The sequence below is a fragment of the Nerophis lumbriciformis genome, linkage group LG04 (assembly GCF_033978685.3).
Source record: "Nerophis lumbriciformis linkage group LG04, RoL_Nlum_v2.1, whole genome shotgun sequence".
Classification (NCBI taxonomy): Eukaryota; Metazoa; Chordata; class Actinopteri; order Syngnathiformes; family Syngnathidae; genus Nerophis; species Nerophis lumbriciformis.
Genome location: NC_084551.2, coordinates 38,124,203 through 38,146,508, shown reverse-complemented (window position 1 = coordinate 38,146,508; position 22,306 = coordinate 38,124,203).

Sequence of the window (22,306 nt, the reverse complement as noted above, 5' to 3'; positions counted from 1 at the left end):
TACTTACTACTAAAAAAACATCATAGCCATAGCACACATAAACATGTGTGTAAGAGGGAAACATCAAAGATCGACATTAAATACATTAAAATAGCATAGCTGATGCAACCAGCCACTTCTACACACTTAGACTTAGACTTGGACTTAGACTTCCTTTTTATTGTCATTCAGATTTGAACTTTACAGCACAGATAACAACAAAATTCGTTACATAAGCTCATGGTAGTGCAGGATAAAAAAGCAAAAAGGTGCATATATAAATAAATAAATATATATAAATTATATATATATATATATATAAAATAAATAAATATGTATAAATATATATAAATAAATGAATAGATTACTGCCACAAAAGTAAAACAGCAACAACAACAAAATAACACATACACTGTGATGGCCTCTGCGGTGTTCCACGCCATCGTCTCTTGGGGTGGGGGGAGCATGGCCAGAGACAGGAGCAGACCCAACAAAGCAATCAAGAGAGCCGACTCTACCCACGGCCACCCACCAATTCTCGGCAAGAGTCCAGTCCGCACGGATGAGCGAGGATACGTCCAAGGAGACCGAGGTGTCCGATACCTGCTCATAAAGTCCCTTTTCGTGTTTTCGGCTGTTATTGGAATTGAAAGACTCTTACCTGCGCCCTGTCTGTCTTTCCGCAGCCTAGTAACGTGACCACCGCAACAATGCAACCCGAACGCAACAGAGACCATTCGATTCAGAATCGATTCTTAATTTAACACATATCTTAAATCAAATTGATTCTCGTAATGTATCATTTGGTATAAAAATTGTAATACAATCTTTTCAAAACAGGTTAGAGTTTACAAAACCTCGTCTTGGTTGCTGAATAATACATGGAGATGGCCTAAAAATGTATTCTTAAGAAGACACTCCAAAAATTAGATTTTTGGAAATTATGAATTAATTTAGAATCGGCTTAAATAGGAATCGTGATTCGGATGAGAACCGATTTTTTGAGCACACCTAGAAGTAATCTGTTCCAAACTTGAATATGTCCCAACCTTGAAAACTTTATAAAATAACAGTTTAACACAAGTGGAAAAATGTTGAAGTGATAAATATGCTGATGCTCAAAGAAGATATTGTGACGCCAAAAGAGCGGAAGTATTGCGACATCTTTGGAGTCTTACTGCTTTCAATGTCAGACTACATAATTTATTGTATAAACGTTTGCAGTTTCTATTTCTTCTCTGCTCACATTTTTTTTCTCTTATAAAGTAAAATATTTAATAGCCACTCGGAGTAAGCTCAGGGATTGTGTGACATCGGTATTGACGCTAACACTTTCTGCAACTCTCAAGGTATTTTTTTTAAACATTTACTCGACTTTTACAAAGTCAGAGGAATTGTGATGTTCCACAGTGCAGTTTATTGCATATACCTTGCTTGATCATACAATAATAATACTCATGTACATATGCATTTACAATGTGATATCCTCAGTATTCAACAATTTCGTCATTGTCGTGTGTTAAGACAAAACAAAAATGTAAGCATGTGCTTGTTAACATTTAAGGTGTTAAACTTACACTATAATGCAAATTGGACTTTGGCTATTGTAATAATAATAATATGTGCAAAGAACTTGTTTTTGAGCACGAAGGGTGGGAAAAATCTATCACCTTCTTAATTTGTTTGCTCTACTTTGGAGTGAAGAGGCGCTTGTGAAGTTGTGGGTATTCCTGGCGTCATGAGGGAAAAACCTCCTTTCTCACAAAATGAAACCACCTCTGACCCATTACGCAATGAGCCATCATCGTTTAGATGCACACCACTTTACAGAACAAGGAAAAAACAATTAAATCAAAGTTTTCTCTACATATCTTAAAATATAAGGCACAAACTATCCCTCAATCAGCTATAGACGTGGCAGTGGTTAATTACCATATTTTTGGACTATATGCACTTAAAATCCTTAAATTTTCTCAAAAATCAATACAGTGCACCTTATAACCCGATGTGCCTAATATACGTATTCATTCTGGTTGTTCCTACCGACCTCATAGTAAATGGGTTATACAAACCCCGTTTCCATATGAGTTGGGAAATTGTGTTAGATGTAAATATAAACGGAATACAATGATTTGCAAATCATTTTCAACCCATATTCAGTTGAATATGCTACAAAGACAACATATTTAATGTTCAAATTGAAAAACATTTTTTTTTTTTTTGCAAATAATCATTAACTTTAGAATTTGATGCCAGCAACACGTGACAAAGAAGTTGGGAAAGGTGGCAATAAATACTGATAAAGTTGAGGAATGCTCATCAAACACTTATTTGGAACATCCCACAGGTGTGTAGGCTCATTGGGAACAGGTGGGTGCCATGATTGGGTATAAAAGTAGATTCCATGAAATGCTCAGTCATTCACAAACAAGGTTGGGGCGAGGGTCACCACTTTGTCAACAAATGCGTGAGCAAATTGTTGAACAGTTCAAGAAAAACCTTTCTCAAACAGCCATTGCAAGGAATTTAGGGATTTCACCATCTACGGTCCGTAATATAATCAAAGGGTTCAGAGAATCTGGAGAAATCACTGCATGTAAGCAGCTAAGCCCATGACCTTCGATCCCTCAGGCTGTACTGCATCAACAAGCGACATCAGTGTGTAAAGGATATCACCACATGGGCTCAGGAACACTTCAGAAACCCACTGTCAGTAACTACAGTTGGTCGCTACATCTGTAAGTGCAAGTTAAAACTCTCCTATGCAAGGCGAAAACCGTTTATCAATAACACCCAGAAACGCCGTCGGCTTCGCTGGGCCTGAGCTCATCTAAGATGGACTGACACAAAGTGGAAAAGTGTTATGTGGTCTGACGAGTCCACATTTCAAATTGTTTTTGGAAACTGTGGACCTTGTGTCCTCCGGACCAAAGAGGAAAAGAACCATACTGATTGTTCTAGGCGCAAAATTGAAAAGGCAGCATGTGTGATGGTATGGGGGTGTATTAGTGCCCAAGACATGGGTAACTTACACATCTGTGAAGGCGCCATTAATGCTGAAAGGTACATACAGGTTTTGGAGCAACATATGTTGCCATCCAAGCAACGTTACCATGGACGCCCCTGCTTATTTCAGCAAGACAATGTCAAGCCACGTGTTACATCATTGTGGCTTCATAGTAAAAGAGTGCGGATACTAGACTGGCCTGCCTGTAGTCCAGACCTGTCTCCCATTGAAAATGTGTGGCGCATTATGAAGCCTAAAATACCACAACTGAGACCCCCGGACTGTTGAACAACTTAAACTGTAAATCAAGCAAGAATGGGAAAGAATTCCACCTGAGAAGCTTAGAAAATGTGTCTCCTCAGTTCCCAAACGTTTACTGAGTGTTGTTAAAAGAAAGGCCATGTAACACAGTGGTGAACATGCCCTTTCCCAACTACTTTGGCACGTTTTGCAGCCATGCAATTCTAAGTTAATTATTATTTGCAAAAAGAAAATAAAGTTTATGAGTTTGAACATCAAATATATTGTCTTTGTAGTGCATCCATTGAATATGGGTTGAAAAGGATTTGCAAATCATTGTATTCCATTTATATTTACATCTAACACAATTTCCCAACTCATATGGAAACGGGGTTTGTATATATATATAGCGTTTTTCTACCTTAAAAACCTCAACACTATTTTAGTTGGTACATGGTGTAATTATAAGTGTGCCCATTAGATGGCAGTCAAACAATATATATATGTGAACTGCAGGCTGATGCCTGTTCAATAAATTATGCTATACAATGGCACCATGCATAGACAAACATACACTGTGGTGGCTTCACCAGTGCTCCACGCCATTGTCTACTTTGGTGGGGTTGTGTGAGGGGGCAGCATTGCCAGAGACAAGAACAGACCCATCAAAGCAACCAGGAAAGCTGACTTTGTCCTTGGCTGTCCACTAGCTCTCTGCCAATGTCCAAAATATGTATTATTTGTTGCTCATTTTGTTGTTTTCCGTTGTGTTTTACTTTCGTAGCTGTATGTATAAATGACACCGCGGAAGTGGCAGTGGTTGCATCAGCTTTGTGCTCCTTTAATGTCTTTTATGTTCTTTGTTGTTTTTTTTATATTTTCCTTTTGTTTTCATTTGTGTTTGTAGCTTATTTTTTGTGGACTTTTTGCGTTTGCACTGTAGCCACATAATTAAATAAATAAAGTCTGTCATATACTATCCGAGCAAGAAGCAAGCAACACCAAAATAATATAGAACACTATGTTCACCACCTGGGAGGTGAGGGGAGAAGTTAGCAGCAGCGGTGGCCGTGCCCGGGAATCATTTGGTGATTTAACCCCCAATTCCAGTGACAGTCATTGGAACTTTAACTTTAACTTTTACACATGGCACTCAAAAATCCATCGCATTTTTTTCTAATACGACTTTGGTAAGCTACAAAGCCTCACCATAGCCTGATGTACTGTTCTTTAACATATGGGTATTAAGGACCCCAAAATGGCGGCAATTAGGAGAATTATTAGCTTTTTTGATTAGTAGATTGCACAGTACAGTACATATTCCGTACAATTGACCACTGAATGGTAACACCCGGATAAGTTTTTCAACTGCTGGCGTTTTGTTTCGCAACATTATGCAAAACCAACTTTTCTTACCTATTGGTGCCTGCTGATGTGTGTTGGCAATCTGCATAAATCCCGAAAATTTGAGCGCATTGTCTTCCCCGTAGTCAATAAGCTCCTTCTTTTGCTCTATCATCTTGTTGTGGGGCATGCATCTTCCGCTGTTGTCATTTCTAATACAAAGTAGCGTACAGTTCTAACTTATATATGTATGGAAGCTCGCTAGGGAAGCACTAAAAACTATCGGTACAACAAAGAAGACGCTGTTGAGTCCTGTGAATAAAACGGCCCACAAATGGTGCATTGTGATGAGATGGTCAGAAAGCGGCTTGAAGATGGTCTGCAAAACATAATCTAGGCAACATATTAACCAAAGAACCACCATTACATGTTATGTAAAGAAGAAAGAAGTGTTTTAAATGTAGAAAAAAAAAATCATAATACAACCCCTTTAATGTGCCTTTTGTATGAAATTACACCTGAATATACTGGCTCATTGGCAGTGCGCCTTTTAATCCGGTGTGCCCTATGGTCGAAAAATACGATGGATCATGTTAGTTTTTTGTAGTTACCGTTAGGGATATGTACCGAGTACCAGTATTTTTAGATACCGGTTCCTAATTGTGTCGGTCTAAGCGAAGCATTAAAAATTCTGGACTCATGATACTGCTATCAGTACTTTTTTTTATCCAGCTGATGGTCATAATTATGACACACGCGCTGTCACATTCATTCGGGTGCCACTGCAAAGCATAAAAAAAGACACGGAGGAAAAGCCAATCGAAGTCAAACTTTTACCGCCCCACTTTAGGTCACACGATACGTTGAATAAACAGAATCATAGATTTACGTGTCATTGTAATCACATACAAAATTAATGTTCGCTAAAAACAAAATGTAAATGCGGAAAGTCGCAGAAATTGGTGTAAAGTGACTTAGATGCTGCCATTGTGAGGAAAAGAGGAAATCACGTTTATCATGCACTTGACAAACACTCACCTCCAGTCAGGGTCCAGCTCTCTATACACGGCAGCCCTAAATGGTGCCCCTTCTGGGGTAATTTCTGTGGACACACGGCCTCCTCAAACTAACTATAAAATACATTTCCCACTTCTGTGTCAGGTGATGTGTTTCTTTTGCTAACATGTTTACTTGTTGCCATAAAGCTAAGTGAAAAACACCTGCTACTACTGCAACCAGTTGTGGACGTGACCACCAATTAAACATCTTCATTGGTAAGTTCATAACTTGAAAACTTCCCCTCACCTGCGACTGATTGGCAGCCTGGCCACACCTGGTGTCAATCAGCTGGCTGCTATTTATGCCTGCCTCGCCCTCCAGTCAGTGCTCGAGGATTTTTTGCTTCCCCTTGTTATCCTGTCTCCTGTTTCCTGTTATCCTGTCTCCGGATATCCTATTAAAGTCATGTTTTCCTGCAACACGCCTGCCATCTCTGCATCTTGGGGTTCACCACCAACAATTCACGACAGATTCCTCGAGCCAAATACGAACCACGCAGAGAGTTGGTGGGCTGTCTGGATGAAACAAATGGCTGCTTGGGAGAAAGCCGCTGACAAGAAGTGTGCCCACATGGTCTCTTTGGTGGACAAGCTCTGTGGCTTGAGTGCGGCGCGAACTGGTTCCTCTGCTACCTTCCACCCGTACCTGTCGTCCGTGGGAGGGGGCCGGCCAGTGTCAGCAGGACCCTCAACCCCCCAGGTCCCTCCTCGCTCTGCCAGCCTTACTTATGACATCTTGGATCCGTGCCTTGTGGGGGGGTGGCTACCGGAGTGAGAAGTTTCTATGCCGCTGGACAAAGCTCAAACAAAGTCTCGTTGTTCATGTATGACTTAAGTGTTTTTATGACAATGACAATAAAGAAATTGATTGATTGATTGATTGATTGAATTGATTGAAGTAGCTGTGCCTCCCCAGCTGCACAGCTACTTCTCACTCCGGTGGGCCTGCAGTCGCCACCATCATGTCCGGTGGGCTTGCAGACGCCGCCATCCTCTTTGGTGGGCCGGCAGACGCAGCCATCATCCCCAGGGGGCCTGCAGACGCCATCCTCTCCTCCTGCTGTACAGCAGCCATTGTTGTCGCCTGCTGATCTGGCTCTTCTCACGCCAACAGATGAGCCGCCTGCTTCTGTAGTGGAATTTCTGACCTTACATTCTGACCTGACCTTATATGTGGGTTATAGTTGAACGAGTGGTCGGTCTGACCATTCTACAAAATGTTTTGATTGTTTGTTATGGCTAAAGGATTCAATGAGTTTGCAGAATAAGCAGGTCCAAAAACAACATGAGGAAAACAGATAAATGGCCAGTCGACCAAGCCTATGTGTGATTTGCATGATTCTCGAATTATCCAACTCCTCCGGAAGACGTTGTCTGTTTCATGGGCAATTCAATCCAACTTTGTACTTTTTGATTATGGGTAAATAAAACTTTTGTACTAAATTCACTTTTGTTGCTGTTTAAGATTCGGACCATCCACTACACTTCTCTGGCTCCTCCCACCACGTCGACATCGTCATCAGCGGCTCCTTTCACGGCGTCGCCAGCTTCTTTGTCTCCACGTCCTCCTGCTTTCCGGAAAGCCATCAGACGCCCACATGCGTCCTCCTCATCGGCCGTTCCGTGGCCCCCCGCCTCGCCATATGCAGCAGCGTTCAACGCGTCGCCGCCAACTGACTCTTCCTCGCTGGCTGCGGAGACACAAGGCTTGGCGACCCACTGCCAAGTCCTCCCTCCGCCCTCCCGTGACTTTGGACTTATACTGGGGTTTTTTTCTACCTTGGGATGTCTAGAATCCGTCCCTGAAAGCAATTGCTGCCAAAGGTACATGAACAAAGTAATGAACAAAGGCTGTGAATACTTATGTGCATGTGATTTTTGTATATCAAATGAATTTGCAAAAAAAAATTCAAACTTCACATTGTCATTATGGGGTATTTTGTGTAGAATGTTAAGGACAACAATTGATATTATTTTTTGTAATAATGTAAAATAAAATGTGGAAAAAGTGAAGCACTGACTACTTTCCGGATGCACTGTAAGCACGTATTATACTGTGATTGTGATTAATCAGGTTGAAACAGTTAATTGGACAGCACTAATTTTAATTCAATATTGAGTATTTGTACAGTTCTTATGGCATCATAATCTCATAATTTTGAGTAAAGAAAGCAACAGAGGTTGAAATTGGTAAACCCACCACAGGCACAGACAAAAATAGCTCGTTAGCATTAAAACTACAGACAAAAGCTACTTGTTCCCAGTATGACTTACAAAAGCTATTTTAAGCTGTCGAGAAATTCCATCATAAAAGGATAGACTTTGTCCAACACATTTCAAAAACACCATTGTGTGACCTATGAGATTTAAAAATATTGCTGAAAATTACTGTAATATGGGACTTCTAAAAGTGTGTGAAATCCCATTGTAGGGTAAAAGATTGTTGACAACTATACTGACGAGGTAGAACAACTCTTAATATCCATTCAAGTAAAATGCACAGTATGAGAAAATCCACATGTTGGGTGGGATAGATTGTGGTCTCCAATCATACACTTACGGGCAGACATGTTTGATCATTAACACACTCTGGATCATAATACAGAGTCCGACGCAATATGCACCCCAAGTGTAATATTTCTGCAGCTTACAAGCAGAGAGGAGAAGGGAAGAGCGCCAGAGGCAGCAACTGGGGAAAACAGATACCGCCATTACGTTTGCCTTCTCTCGCATTTTCTTCTCCTCTGTCTCCATGTCTCCCACCCACAGAGCCAGCGCACCCCCCCTGCAAAAAAAAAAACCCTGCCTCCCTCCTTCCCACCTCTCTATATACTGCATCACTTCCAGCAGTAATGAGTGCAGTGAGAGAAGAGAACGAGCAACAAAGAGAGGGGATACTTCAGGGAATTAAAAAGTGTTTAAAACATACATAAAGTTTTCCTCTTGTAAATGATCTGTGCAAACACACCCCCACTTCCCGCTTACTCAGCTATAAGTATAACCTTAAGGTACCCAATCAACTTGCTCTACTGTATATGACTTCTTTAAAGGCCTACTGAAACCCACTACTACCGACCACGCAGTCTGATAGTTTATATATCAATTATGAAATCTTAACATTGCAACACATGCAAATACGGTCGGGTTAGCTTACTAAAGTGCAATTTTAAATTTTACGCGAAATATCCTGCTGAAAACGTCTCGGTATGATGACGCCTGCGCGTGACGTCACGGATTGTAGAGGACATTTTGGGACAGCATGGTGGCCAGCTATTAAGTCGTCTGTTTTCATCGCAAAATTCCACAGTATTCTGGACATCTGTGTTGGTGAATCTTTTGCAATTTGTTCAATGAACGATGGAGACAGCAAAGAAGAAAGCTGTAGGTGGGAAGCGGTGTATTGCGGCCGACTTCAGCAACACAAACACGGCCGGTGTTTCATTGTTTACATTCCCGAAAGATGACAGTCAAGCTATACCATTGGCCTGTGGAGAACTGGGACAACAGAGACTCTTACCAGGAGGACTTTGACTTGGATGCGCAGACACGGTACCGTGAGTACGCATGCAGCTGCGGCTTCAAAACATTTGATCCCTTGCCCGTACGTGCGTGCCGCTATGTGCATGTCACGTACGTAACTTTGGGGACTTTGGGGAAATATATGTGCTGTATGAACTTTGGGGAGGTGAACGGTACTTTGGGCTGTGGGATTGTGTTGTGCAGGTGTTTGAGTTGTATTGGCGGGTTATATGGATGGGAGGGGGGAGGTGTTTGTTATGCGGGATTAATTTGTGGCATATTAAATATAAGCCTGGTTGTGTTGTGGCTAATAGAGTATATATATGTCTTGTGTTTATTTACTGTTTTAGTCAATCCCAGCTGAATATCAGGTCCCACCCGCCTCTCACAGCATCTTCCCTATCTGAATCGCTCCCACTGCCCTCTTGTCCTTCACTCTCACTTTCCTCCTCCACGAATCTTTCATCCTCGCTCAAATTAATGGGGAAATTGTCGCTTTCTCGGTCCGAATCGCTCTCGCTGCTGGTGGCCATGATTGTAAACAATGTGCAGATGTGAGGAGCTCCACAACCTGTGACGTCACGCTACTCGTCTGCTACTTCCAGTACAGGCAAGGCTTTTTTATCAGCGACCAAAAGTTGCAAACTTTATCGTCGATGTTCTCTACTAAATCCTTTCAGCAAAAATATGGCAATATCGCGAAATGATCAAGTATGACACGTAGAATGGACCTGCTATCCCCGTTTAAATAAGAAAATCACATTTCAGTAGGCCTTTAAAACATTATTAACAAATACAACAAGTTATTTTTACTGTATTAGTCATCATTCTGCGGCTTTACTTGTGTTCTGCATTGTTCTGGATATGCTAAATAATATTGCCGGTGGTGTATTTGGTCTCATTATTACGTTGGAAAACTGCCATGTGGCCCAGTTGCCCAAGGGATGAGGGTCATACTGTGCTTCAAAATGTCACAGTACTTGTTGGAATGTCCCTCAGCCTCCCAAATTTGGCAGCACTCGTGCAGCCCCAGACCATGATGCTACCAACACATGCTAGACTAGAGGCAAGACACCGTATCTTGCAACTCACTTGTGTTGCCTACGGCTGCCAGTAAAAAAGGATTCACAATTATAAAACAATAATTCCTTTAAGTTAAAACTTTTGGCAGTACCGTAATAGTCCACCTTGCACGATGCACACACTTGCACTTAGATCACCAGTAATTTGCTCTTTACAACAACAGGTTGTGCTGCTGAGTCAATGTAATGCGGTCAGACCGACTGGTACCGGAGGACCTGATCGGTCCACGCATGCGCAAAGATTACGTCACTTCCTAGACTTGCACATTTTTACGACAGAGCATCTGCGATGTTACGTTCTGTGATATTTGAATTTCTTGTATAAAAAAAAAAAAAGCTTACCTCGTAGTAAAAAGGGACGAGAATATACAAATGAGCAAAGGTTAGATTAAAAAAATTACCACAATTTTAACCACTTTTACTCTTCTGTCATGTGGTACTTTAACTTAAACTTTTGTAATGAATGCATCCCATCGCATGATTTATTTCTTTGGACGAGGCACTTAGTGTAACTACAATCTATATCTGCAACCGAACAAATGTAGACTTTTAAATTGTCGGTTTTGTGAATTGATCTATTTGATGAAAATAAAGATGTGAAAAAAGTAATCAATTTATTTGCCATATTGTACTGTTTCAATATAAATACTGTATTTTGAAATGACGTCTGTTTTGTTTTGATGTTTTCTATGTAAGATTTTATACGACATTGTTCGTAACTAAGAAAAACAAGTCGAAGGAAATCATACTTGCCAACCCTCCCGGATTTTCCGGGAGACTCCCGAAATTCAGCGCCTCTCCCGAAAACCTCCCGGGACAAATTTTCTCCCGAAAATCTCCCGAAATTCAGGCGGAGCTGGAGGCCACGCCCCTCCAGCTCCATGCCGCTTTCCCACAATATAAAGAACATCTACAGTAAAACAGTCCGTCTGCCGTAAACAGAATGTTGTGACACTCTTAAACAGGACAATACTGCCATCTAGTGCATTTGATGAAAGCACTATTGTGCGTGCCACACATCAATGCATAATCAGAGAGGGTGTTCAGCATGGTTAGAAAGATAGTGACAGAGAATAGAACAAGGATGGACAATTCAACCCTTAACTCAACAATGAGTAGATGAGTGTTATGTGTGTGTATATGTGTAAATAAATGAACACTGAAATTCAAGTATTTCTTGTATTTATATATATATATATATATATATATATATATATATATATATATATATATATATATATATATATATATATATATATATATATATATATATATATATATATATACATATATATATATATATATAGCTAGAATTCACTGAAAGTCAATTATTTCTTATATATATATATATATATATATATATATATATATATATATATCCATTTACTACCGCTTATTCCCTTCGGGGTCGCGGGGATATATATATATATATATATATATATATATATATATATATATATATGAAATACTTGACTTGGTGAATTCTAGCTGTAAATATACTCCTCCCCTCTTAACAACGCCTCCAACCACGCCCCCCGCACCCACCCCCCACCCCCCACCTCCCGAAATTGGAGGTCTCAAGGTTGGCAAGTATGACGGAAATGACGTAGGCTTCGAGCATGCGTGAACCGATCGGACCTTCCGGTATCGGTCGGGTAGTGACAGTGACACCTGTCAAAAATAACAAAGACGACGAAGCTTGGTAAGGAGTAAAATGGTAGCTAAAGGAGAGGGGAAACACACTCAAACTGTAAGTTAACGTGTAAGTTTCTCCTCTCGTCTGACCGCCATTTTACTCCCCGCCCTGCTCCTTCTTCTTTGTTATTTTTGCCAGATGGCACCATGTGCAAATAACAGTAGTTCTGATGGCCTTGAAATTGACTCAGTAGTGCCACCTGTTGTTGTAGAGTGTGAATTATGGGTGCTCTTAGAGCCAGAGTGTGGATTGCACAGCGTGGAATATTATGGCCAAAAGTTTTAACATAAGGAAAATTAGTATTTTTACATGCAAATTGTTTTTTGATCAAATAAAACACTTGTTTTTACACTTGTGAATCATTGGGCATGAGTAAAAAAAAATAATTGTGTGTTTGTGGGGTTTGGGCAGAAATTTCACTGATCATTTCAATGATAATTAAATATAACTGTAGTAAGGCTGCAACAAGTAATCTATTTAATTGATTAAAATCGATTATAAAACTGATCCTAGCAGCGACCGGGCTAGGATAGACTGACCATACGTCCTCTTTTCACCGGACATGTCCTCTTTTGCGGGGCTGTCGGGCGGTGTTTCTTAAATGCCTCAAATGTCCGGCATTTTGAGTTAGGGTTGCGTGTATTTTCAATATACGTTCAGGGTTAAGAAGGTTAAAAACACAACAAATTGTGCGTGCAGCAGCATTGGTGATGGAGGGGCAGAGACAGAGAGAGAGAGAGTTGTGATAAATGCGCATGCGTCGTCAGGCTCTGCTTTTTATTGATACGTTTATCAGATTTAAATTGTTATTATCTATAGCAGGGGTGTCAAAAGTGTGCATTTTTGTAACATTTTCCTTGTTTTATTTGGCAAGTTGAAAGAACATGGCGCCAGTATGCTGTTTTTTTTTTCAATAAAATACTGGAAAGGATAGAAATGTAGTTTGTCTCTTTTATCCGATTATTAATCGAAGTAATAATCGACAGATTAATCGATTATCAAATTAATCGTCAGTTGCAGCCCTAAACTGTAGTGACATTACTGGAGGATCAAAAACAAATGCAAATTAAATGTGCTGCAAATGACAAAATTAGTGTTGTGCCGATCAATATCTTTGGTCTCAGATGTGATCTGATTTCTAGTCCTTGACAACATTGACAATACATTATAGAACTGAAAATGTGTTATGAAGAGTAACTAAAGTAAACACATTTTTATAAAACTTATCTTATAAAGTTTAGAATTTGCTGGTTTTGTTGTAAATCCGATGATGTGTTAAATTTGAATGGAATGCTACATACATTTTTTTTAACAATATGAAGTGGCTAATCAAAAGGAAAAACTACTTGGATTTTATTGGAGTGGAAATCACAGTTTACCCTCAAGGCCTCCCTATGGCTTAAGGACCTCATGTTTTTCTTAGATTTAGAGAACATTTAATATAATCTGAGGGGTACACCAAAACAATTTGACTTGACTTGGGGCTGCATAATTAGTTACATAGCTAAATTAAAGACACTATAGGATAAATGTGACACTCACTGTTGATAATGAACCTTTCCACTTACCTCAACTCTTTTTTTGTTGTTGCTGTTTTTATTCAGTGACACTTCTCTGTATGTTTGATTATTTTTGTTGTTACTTTTTTTCCTTTTAGCCAGTTCGTGTGATTCTCTATCTGCTTGTGGTGAAGAGGAAGGCAGTACATTGCTACCCACTGTGAGTGAAATGTAGGACGGGGGGTGGGAAGGGTTGTTATTATTTTACTTGTATTATTTTTTGTAATTTTTTATTTCTTTTTATTTAATTTTGGGGGGGGGGGCAAAAAAAAAAAAAGGCTGTTTTCTCATTACCTGTATTATGATTTCCCTATCAAATGAATAAATAAAAATGTATTTAAAAAAAGAGACACGACAAAAAAAACAAAAGAAAACTACTATTGCATACCATTTGGGTTTTGCCCTCTTAGTCTTCCTGTGTCCACAGTTTTACTCCCTGACTTTGTAACCAATGAAACAAAACTAAAATATATGTTGTAATTAAATCAAGAAAATATCTCACCTAGAGATGTCCGATAATATCGTCCTGCTGATATTATCGGCCGATAAATGCGTTAAAATGTAATATCGGAAATTATCGGTATCGTTTTGGCGAAGTTGGTAGAGTGGCCGTGCCAGCAATCGGAGGGTTGCTGGTTACTGGGGTTCAATCCCCACCTTCTACCATCCTAGTCACGTCCGTTGTGTCCTTGAGCAAGACACTTCACCCCTTGCTCCTGATGGCTGCTGGTTAACGCCTTGCATGGCAGCTCCCGCCATCAGTGTGTGAATGTGTGTGTGAATGGGTAAATGTGGAAATAGTGTCAAAGCGCTTTGAGTACCTTGAAGGTAGAAAAGCGCTATACAAGTATAACCCATTTATCATTTATCATTTATTATCGGTATCGTTTTATTTTATTTTTTATTTTATTTAATTGTATTATTTTTATTATTAAGTCAACATAAAAAACACAAGATATACACTTCTTTCTGTTATTAATATTCTGGTTCCTACATTATATATCAATATATATCAATACAGTCTGCAAGGGATACAAACCGTAAGCACACATAATTGTGCGTGCTGCTGGTCCACTAATAGTACTAACCTTTAACAGTTAATTTTACTAATTTTCATTAATTACTAGTTTCTATGTAACTGTTTTTATATTGTTTTACTTTCCTTTTTATTCAAGAAAATGTTTTTAATTTATTTATCTTATTTTATTATTATTTTTAAAAAGTACCTTATCTTCACCATACCTGGTTGTCCAAATTAGGCATAATAATGTGTTAATTCCACGACTGCATATATCGGTTGATATCGGTATCGGTAATTAAAGAGTTGGACAATATCGGAATATCGGATATCGGCAAAATGCCATTATCGGACATCCCTAATCTCACCCTTACTTTACATTGAAGCTTCAGCAGTTAGCTTCTTGTGTCTCCTTGAGTGTGCATCCCTTTTAACGGAACCTTTCACGTGAGCACAATATTTGTTATGTAAACACTGGAACGCAGCTGTGGTAAAGATCGGCTGATCAGCTGATTGCCTATCAGAAGTGTTGGTAATAACAGTGTTAGAGTATAAAGGCGTTACTGATGGTGTTTTTTTCAGTAACGAGCAATCTAATGACCGTTCCCACCGTTGCAACACTGTTGCCGTTACTGAGAATGTGAAGTGGCTAGTTACCTCAGTATGGTTGAATGAAGCGCAAGGTGTCATGTTTTGGCCTCACATCAGCTGCAAGCAAAGATAAGGGGTGGGGATGATGACCCCGTTGTAAATCCGCTGATGATGATTGGCTGGGTGGGCGGATCATGCCTAGCTCACGTTCTCTGACTGCACGCTCTAAATGACAAACACAAGACCCGCGATAATTGCGACGAGCCACAGCCAGGGAAATTCAAAGATAGCGTTCTCAAATTGCAAGTACCAGCACTCCTCTTTGCTCATTGAAATTAAAGGCAAGAATGTTTATGTAACATGTATGTTATGCTTAGGGAAAATATTGTTTATTCATGTCTGCCTCAAGCAACTCAAATCACACCTCACATCAACACAGTTTTATCTAAAATATTTCAGGCTGTATTTTGGTATACAGTTGCAGAGAATTGCAGTACTTAAAAGGCCAAATGCTATTTTGAGTCTTTTTACTTAAGTTTACAGTTATGGTACTTTATTGGGTTTTGCACTTTCCCTTTTTAATATTGTTACTTTATGCAATATTTACTTTTTATGCATTTTTATTTCTATGTATATCATATGGCACACTGCAAATTATTGACTTCATTTGAATGCCAAATAATCTAAAGTGCTGTATTTAGTGTTTGTATTCTTAAAATCAGTTTAAAGAAACATATTTGGCATTAAAGATGTTATCGACCGTAATAGTGTATAAAGTCAAATGAAAATTAACGTCACAGTTACTTTGCTAAGTAACTAATTACTCTGTGTTACGTTCCCAGATGGCTCTGAGTCTAGGCAACATAAAAGTGTATAAACTAAATGAGGTGTAAATAAACGACAACAAAGCCAAGAATTCAAAACAAAACCAGTGTTATTGAAAGGTAACCATGGAGGGGTTTTAACAAGACAACACTAGCCTACCTTGGGAATACAGGTGCTGTCAAAGGAATAAACAAAACATACGAAAAGACACCTCTGAAAAATAAAGGTAAGCTTGCTAAAACTAAAGCTATTTAATTAGCATAAACCAAAAACCTACCTGCCTACTCTAGCCAAAGACGGAGTCCAAAACCTACAAGGGTGACAGTCACCTCTAAGCCTGGTGTCTCTATACACGAACAAGTCCTACTGTGTAGCAGTGACGTGCAGTCAGGGGAGGCAGGTGAGGCAGAGCCTCACGTGCCAACATGGAAAGAAAAAATTGTAAAAAGAAAAAAAGAAAATAAAATTGTTATATGTATCCAGTGATGATACCATAAAGTTATTTTCCATTTAACTTCACCATTTTTAGATTATTTGTATTCAAAATCGCTGAATTTTCACATTTGCCATTCAAATACTGAGAAGAGACTTGCGGTGAGTCACCAGCCAGTTGAGCCTCAACATGGATTGCGCAATGACTCGGCTAACTGCTGGCCTGCCGTGCAGTGAGACCGTATTGCTATATGAATTATATTATACATTTCCATAGTTAAGTTAGCTGAGGTATATAATGTACAGTGTATTTTGTCAACAACTGTATGTGTGTAACGTATTTCTTGTGCTGAGCAATCATAAAACGGCTGCAAAGACGCACTGTGTGAGGCTAGCAGTAATCCCATCTCCTGGTGGTAGAGGGCGCTAGTGATCCCAGAGATCATCTTGCGCCTACTCGGCTGCAGAAGAAATGACAACAAGCAGCAACAGTTAGCAGCGATCGTTTATTGTTTCCTCTCGCCTGGATTTTTAACATGGAGGATTACATATCTAAAATAAAACAGTTTTCTAAACTGGACTTTCAATCAAAGCAAGAGGTAATAATTAAAGGAAGATCTCCATCGAGACAGAGAGACTTTTAAAACTGAAGAAAGATAAGTAAGACTTCCATAAACAAGTTATCAATGCTTTTGGTCAGAAGGAGCGGCGCATGGACTTCATTTATAAGTAAAAGTTAGACCATAATAACGTTTTTTTTATTAAATGTGCTTTTTTGTGTGCTACAGTTTGTATGTGTAAAGTTAAAGTACCAATGATTGTCACACACACTAGGTGTGGTGAAATTTGTCCTCTGCATTTGACCCATCCCCTTGTTCACCCCCTGGGAGGTGAGGGGAGCAGTGGGCAGCAGCGGCCCTTGATGCTGAGTGCCAACCAGGGAAGAATGCTGGTATGAGCTTTTAAACATAACCCGTTAACTGCTGCCAATCAAATGGTGAATAAGATACTCTTTAAAGTTTATATGTTTGTAAATCTGACTGTGATGAAGTCAGTGCCTCACCAGCCATGAACCTCACCGCACGCCACTGGTGTGTAGTGTATAGAGGCCTCTGTCTAACCTTTCCCAAGACTAAGCTGCACACTAAACAGATACTTACAAAACACAGACAATAGAAAGGTAAAAAAAATGAAGAAAAAAAAAACAGTTTGCACAAGCTTAACAAAAATGGGTACAAAAAAGTAGTGTCAAAGACAAAGTAGCGTTTATCAAGGCTACACACAGCATGGGTGAAAATGAATCCACCTGATCCAGTGGTGAGCAGGTGGTTTTAAGCAGGATGGGAGGATGAATGGTGGATCGGGATTGGCTGGCTGATTAACAGGTGAAATGATGAGCAGCTGGGAACAGGAAGCAGTTGATTGGCAGCAGAGGCAGTGAATGAGTGTGACCTATAGTAACAATAGGGAAAGAAACACAAACAAACCACTACTATGTGGAACGTAACACTCTTACAATGAGGTAACTGAGTTACTAACTTAATTACTTTTCAGGAAACGACATTTGTAAATGTAACTAATTGCTTTGTGAAGTTAAGATGACCAACACTGCCTATCAGTTAACAAAGGCAAATATCGGCCCTCTAAGAAAAACCCATATAGCCCCCAAAATACCAAAGTGAAGTTAGCCAGGCTACAAAGGTCAGACCAAAGGGACATCTCTCTTTTAAGACATTAGCAGGATGTCCAGAAGAAAGTTGGCAGAAAGAAAAGGTCCTTTTTAATCTGTATGTCTTTGTTAAACACTCTATAGCTAAGCTATATAATACTGTCAAATATATGTCTTCCTGTAAGCCTTAAAAGATGGATACCTCTCAGGTCTGGCGCTCCTGGTAGCCTGGCTACCTTCCATTTTCTTCTTTGGAGTCACATCATTTACTCCATGAAGTTGTTTTTGTGAATGTGTGTTTGTTTTTGGCATTTACAGCATTTTTGCCTGTGTTTTAATTTGCAACATTTTTCCATTGTATTTTGTTTGAATGAGCAACGGTTCTTGTGTGTGTAGTTTCTTCACTGATTCAATCAATCAATCAATCTTTATTTATACAGCCCTAAATCACAAGTGTCTCAAAGGGCTGCACAAGCCACAACGACATCCTCGGTACAAAGCCCACATACGGGCAAGGAAAAACTCACCCCAGTGGGACGTCGATGTGAATGACTATGAGAAACCTTGGAGAGGACCGCATATGTGGGTAACCCCCCCCCCCTCTAGGGGAGACCGAAAGCAATGGATGTCGAGTGGGTCTGACATAATATTGTGAGAGTCCAGTCCATAGTGGATCCAACATAATAGTAAGAGTCCAGTCCATAGTGGGGCCAGCAGGACACCATCCCGAGCGGAGACGGGTCAGCAGCGTAGAGATGTTCCCAGCCGATGCACAGGCGAGCGGTCCACCCCGGGTCCCGACTCTGGACAGCCAGCACTTCATCCATGGCCACCGGACCTGTGCCCCCCCCCCTCAAGGAAAAGGGGAGCAGAGGAGAAAAGAAAAGAAACGGCAGATCAACTGGTCTAACAGGGGGGCTATTTAAAGGCTAGAGTATACAAATGAGTTTTAAGATGGGACTTAAATGCTTCTACTGAGGTAGCATCTCTAATTGTTACCGGGAGGGCATTCCATAGTACTGGAGCCCGAATAGAAAACGCTCTATAGCCCGCAGACTTTTTTTGGGCTCTGGGAATCACTAATAAGCCGGAGTTCTTTGAACGCAGATTTCTTGCCGGGACATATGGTACAATGCAATCGACAAGATAGGACGGAGCTAGACCGTGTAGCATTTTATACGTAAGTAGTAAAACCTTAAAGTCACTTCTTAAGTGCACAGGAAGCCAGTGCAGGTGAGCCAGTATAGGCGTAATATGATCAAACTTTCTTGTTCTTGTCAAAAGTCTAGCAGCCGCATTTTGTACCAACTGTAATTTTTTAATGCTAGACATAGGGAGACCCGAAAATAATACGTTACAGTAGTCGAGACGAGACGTAACGAACGCATGAATAATGATCTCAGCGTCGCTAGTGGATAAAATAGAACGAATTTTAGCGATATTACGGAGATGAAAGAAGGCCGTTTTAGTAACACTCTTAATGTGTGATTCAAACGAGAGAGTTGGGTCGAAGATAATACCCAGATTCTTTACTGATTCGCCTTGTGTAATTGTTTGGTTGTCAAATGTTAAGGTGGTATTATTAAATAAATGTCGGTGTTTAGCAGGACCGATAATCAGCATTTCCGTTTTCTTGGCGTTGAGTTGCAAGAAGTTAGCGGACATCCATTGTTTAATTTCATTAAGACACGCCTCCAGCTGACTACAATCCGGCGTGTTGGTCAGCTTTAGGGGCATGTAGAGTTGGGTGTCATCAGCATAGCAATGAAAGCTAACACCGTATTTGCGTATGATGTCGCCTAGCGGCAGCATGTAAATACTGAAGAGTGCAGGGCCAAGAACCGAACCCTGAGGAACTCCGCACGTTACCTTAACATAGTCCGAGGTCACATTATTATGGGAGACGCATTGCATCCTGTCAGTAAGATAAGAGTTAAACCACGACAAAGCTAAGTCTGACATACCAATACGTGTTTTGATACGCTCTAATAAAATATTATGATCGACGGTATCGAAAGCAGCGCTAAGATCAAGAAGCAGCAACATAGATGACGCATCAGAATCCATCGTTAGCAGTAGATCATTAGTCATTTTTGCGAGGGCTGTCTCCGTAGAGTGATTTGCCCTGAAACCGGATTGAAAAGGTTCACAGAGATTGTTAGACACTAAGTGTTCATTTAGCTGCTGTGCGACAATTTTTTCGAGGATTTTCGAAATAAAGGGAAGGTGGGACACCGGTCGGTAGTTTACCATGAGGTCAGGATCAAGGTTAGGTCTTTTGAGCAGAGGATGAATAACCGCTTTCTTGAATGCTAGGGGAACAGTGCCAGAGGAAAGTGATAAGTTTATAATATTTAGCACTGATGGACCTAATAATACAAAAAGCTCCTTGATAAGTTTCCCAGGAAGTGGGTCAAGTAAACATGTTGTTTGTTTTATCCCACTTACACGCTGTAATAGTTCCTCTAATGTTATTTCATCAAAAAGAGAGAGACTATTTTGTATTGCAGTATCCGTCGTAGATACAGTTGTATCTGTGTTCATAGAACCCAGTTGTAGCTGGGATGCGTTGTCTTTAATCTCCTTTCTAATGAGTTCAATTTTCTTATTAAAGAAATTAATAAAGTCATCTGCCGAGTGGGTGGAGCTATTGGGAGGAGTCCCTTGTTGGGTTAGCGATGCTACTGTACTAAACAAAAATTTAGGGTCGTTTTTGTTGAGGCGGATGAGATTTGAGTAATATTTAGCTTTAGCTAAGGTAAGCATGCATTTATACGATATTAAACTATCACTCCATGCTTGATGGAAAACCTCAAGCTTGGTCGCGCCCCATTTGCGTTCCAACTTTCTACATGATAATTTATGAGCTCTGGTTTCCTCTGTAAACCATGGGGTGCGCCTTTTAGGGGCCCTTTTTTGTTTTAGCGGTGCTATACTATCAATGGTTTTGCGCAGGGCATTGTCAAAGTTGTTAGTGAGGTTATCAATAGAGCCGACATAATTTGGGAATGGTGCCATTACCGAAGGCAGTAGGTCAGCAAGAGTCATCGTTGTGGCGGCATTAATGTTGCGGCTGCTATAGCAGTTATTATTATTATTAGTTTGTTGACAATGAGTCAGAACTTCGAATTTTATAAGGTAATGATCGGACATTACTTTAGTATACGGGAGTACCATAACTTTGGAGGTGGTGACACCCCTGACCAGCACTAGATCTATCGTATTGCCGTTGCGATGCGTAGGTTCATTTATTATTTGTGTAAGACCACAGCTATCAATTATAGTCTGGAGCGCCACGCACTGAGGGTCCGATGGGGTATTCATATGGATATTAAAGTCCCCCATTATGATTATATTGTCTGCGTGCGTCACTAGATCAGCAACGAACTCTGAGAATTCATTAATAAAGTCCGAGTAGGGCCCTGGGGGGCGGTAGATAACAGCCATATCGAGAGGCAGCGGTGCGACAGACCTCATAGTAAGCACCTCAAACGATTTGTATTTATTATTTAGGTTAGGGGTAAGGTTAAAGTTTTCATTGTATATTAGTGCGACCCCCCCACCCCTTTTAAGGGGACGGGCAATATGCGCATTCGTATAGTTAGGAGGAGATGCCTCATTTAGCGCAAAAAATGTGTCTGGTTTGAGCCAGGTTTCGCTAAGACCAATGACGTTAAGATAGTTGTCTCTAATGACCTCATTAACTAATAACGTTTTGGGAGACAATGATCTTATGTTTAAAAAGCCCATATTATAAGTATTGGGCTGTTTTGACGAGTTTTTGTTTAAATTATCCGTAGTAGAAATATTAATAATGTTGCGTTTATTATACGTAGTGCACTTTAAATAGTTTCGACCATATCTAGGAATTGATACGACGGGAATTTTCAGATTGTTTGCTTGATGCTGCGATCGACTGAACGCATCATGATTTGCCACCTCAGTAGAATGCATATCTACCCCGGACACATTCACAACAGAAAACACATTATGTGAGTTGTGTGTTATTCTAAGAAAATTGCTATGCGTACAGGAATTATCCAGCCTGGTGTTGGCTAGTTCTAGCTTAACTGACTCCTCACCCGGACTAGCAGGCTCTGTAATTGCCTGTGACCGGGCTTGCTCTAGTGTAGTTAGTCAAATGTGACTTAAACAGTAGTCTATATTCTTAGACAGGATGATGGCCCCTTCCTGGTTAGGGTGAAGGCCGTCCCTCATCAGCAAGCCTGGTTTGCCCCAGAAAGAGGGCCAATTATCAATAAACGTTAGTCCCTGTTGTCTACAGAA